Below are 3,495 nucleotides of genomic sequence, written 5' to 3'. Positions count from 1 at the left end.
TATTAATTTAAACTATTATTAATATTATTATTATTAAAAATGATAACTAATATTATTAAATATTAATGTACTAATCAATAGTACATTATAAGCTATGAATTAAACAAATTTAATCTATATTATATAATTAATTATTATAATGTATTATAATTGATTAATTGTATTAGTTTAATAACATATTATATTAATTTTATTTGTTATAAGCAATAGAAAAGATCTTGTATTCTTTATTAAACCAACATTTAAATACTAATTAATAAGTAAATGTATTCAAATATTATTATACTAATTAATAATAATATTAATTTTTAAATATTTATAATAATTATTAATATTAAAAATAATTAAATGGTAGAGATCAATCATTAATTAATTTCAAAATATTTAAATAACATAATATTAATAAAATTTAATTAAATAATATAAGATTAATATATATTATGTTATTTGTATTTGCTAATTAAATATTATATTTATTTAATTATAAATAATATATATTATTCAATAAATCAAGTTAAAATATTAATTTTAATAAATAAATAGTCAAAATAATTGACTATAAAAATCATCAATGAATTAATATTTATTAAATATTATAAAATTAATATTCAAATATTTTAAAATATTTAACTAATATTAAATGTTAGTAATATTAAAACAATATATTATATATTGTATTAGCTTATATAATAATTAATATTACTAGAAACAATTGTAAATATTTTAATTATTGTTATTAATTAATCTTAGTTAATTTATTAATTAGTAAATGTAATTAATTAATTATATACTATTTGATAATAATTTTAATTAATATTTTAATATTAAAATAATTAATATTTATACTATAATATAAAATATTAATTTTTAATTAGGATATATATGTATTAGAATATATTAATGATTATTATTAAATGTATAACCCATTTAAATTTAATTATTATTAAAAATTCTTTTAATATTCAAAATATTAAATAAGTTAATAGAGATTATTAAACTAATATAATAAGTTAAATTATCAACTAATCGATAATTATATAAGATTATATAAGTTAATATTTGAATTATGTTTTAAATAAATGTTTTTGTTCATAAAATTGATAGATAATATCAATTTAGTACGATTATAATATACTAATAAATCTTCAGAATTTAATAATCATTTTTGTCATTAATAATGATATTATTATTATTATTATTAAATATTATAATTTATTAATTAAATTTATTATTAGTTATAAGCAATAAATTATAATATTAAATAATTCAAATTAATTATTTATAAGTTTGTATAACTATTTGTTATTATTAATACTAAATATTATTAAATTTTAAATTAAATTTATATAAATTGAATAATATTTATATATTGTTTGATTTAATTTTAAATAAATAATTATTTAATAATAATTAATTCAATAATTCAATAATATATTAAGTTATGTCAATAATATTAAATCAAAATAGAATAATATAATATATTAATTTAAATTAATTATTAATACAATCTTAATTTTTTATAATTCAATAAATTTTTATAATTATGTAATATTAAATTATATTTATTTCAAATTAAAAATAATATTTATTTGATAATTCAAAAATTAAATTTATTGATAAACAATTAAGACAAAAATTTAATGTTAAATAGTTTGAATTATAAATTAAATATAATTTATTTTTGTTATTTGATAACATTATCAGATATTAATAAGTTCATACACGTTAATATTGTAATAGATAATAATATTAATTATAATTATTCTAAAAATAAATTTTATGAATATAAATTTGGTTTAATAATTATTCTAATAGTATAAATAATGAGTTATAAATATATAACTATTATTTTTGTTATAATTATATTAATTATAATAATATTATAAATTATTGTAAATATTAATATTAGAAATTATTTATTTTGATTAATTAATTATAATTAAGTATATTATTATATACTATAATTGTTTACTAATATTATAATTAAGTTATAATTATATTTATTATAATTATTAATAGTTATTTAATTATATTAAGTCTATAATTATAAATATAACTTGATTAATAATATAATCATATTTTATAATAAGTATTATAATTATATTATAGATATTAAATATAAATATATTTAAAATATATCTAATTATAAATTATTAATTTAATAAATTATTATATTATTATAATATTTTTATAATCATAAATCTCTAAATTATATTATTATCATAATTTAATAAAATCATATTTAAATATAATACTAATTTAATATTGAATAATATTATTATAATAATTAGATAAATTATATTAATAATTATATTAATAATTAATACTATTATTAATAAAGTATATTAATTTATAAGAATAAATTAATCTTATCAAAGTATAGTTTATATACTAATTTATATAAATAATCTTAAAATATATTTAGTAAAATTAAACAATTTTATATTATTAAATAATATAATAATTATAAGTTATTAATTATAATATATAAATAACATACTTTTTATTAATAATAATACATTATAGACTATTTTTAATACTAATTTAAAAACTATTAATTAAATAGTTGATAGGTAAATAAATAAAATTAAATATAATGATTAATTTCTTTTCATACAAGCTTATTCATATTAAAATAATACTAATTTAATAATATTCCAAAAATTAGTAAGATATTTAAAAAATAAAATGTGTTTACCAAACCAGTTCAAATAGTTAGGTTTTGTCATCAAACATATGTTTCTATTCATACAAGTTTATTTGAAATAAACTAATACTAATCAATTAATATTCTAAAAGTTAATAAGTTGGCGATTTAAAAAAAATTTTGTTTACCAAACAAATTTAAATAGTTATGTCCATTTGAACCACTATTTATTTCAAATTGTTATGACATTTTGTTTTGTCCTAAAACAATTATTTCTATTCAAACAAGCTTATTTTGAATAAAATAATATAAATTTATTAATATTTCAAAAATTAATAAGTAAAAATTTTAAAAATAAATATGTTTTCTAAACAAGTTCAAATAGTTATGACCATTTGTTTTGTCATAAACTAATTGTTTCTGTTCATACAAGCATATTTGAAATAAAATAATACTAATTTATCAATATTTCAAAAATTAATAAGTAAAAAATTTTAAAAATAAAATTGTTTACTGAGCTAATTCAAATTGTTATTACTGTTTGAACAATTTTTTATTTCAAATAGTTATGATATTTTGTTTTGTCCTAAAACAATTGTTTCTATTCATACAAGTTTATTTGGAATAAAATAATACTAATTGATTAATACTTTGAAAGTTAGTAGGTAGGAGAATTAAAAAATAAATCTATTTACTGAATAAGTCCAAATAGTCATGTCCATTTGAACAATTATCTATTTCAACTAGTTATGACCTTTTTTTTTGTCATAAAACAATTGTTTCTATTCATGCAAAATTATTCAAAATAAAATAATATTGATCTACTAATATTTTGAAAATTAATAAGA

The sequence above is a fragment of the Durio zibethinus genome, chromosome 2, assembly GCF_047325235.1.
Source record: "Durio zibethinus cultivar Kanyao isolate XHJ-2024 chromosome 2, ASM4732523v1, whole genome shotgun sequence".
In the NCBI taxonomy this organism is placed as follows: domain Eukaryota; kingdom Viridiplantae; phylum Streptophyta; class Magnoliopsida; order Malvales; family Malvaceae; genus Durio; species Durio zibethinus.
This window is presented reverse-complemented; position numbering follows the sequence as displayed.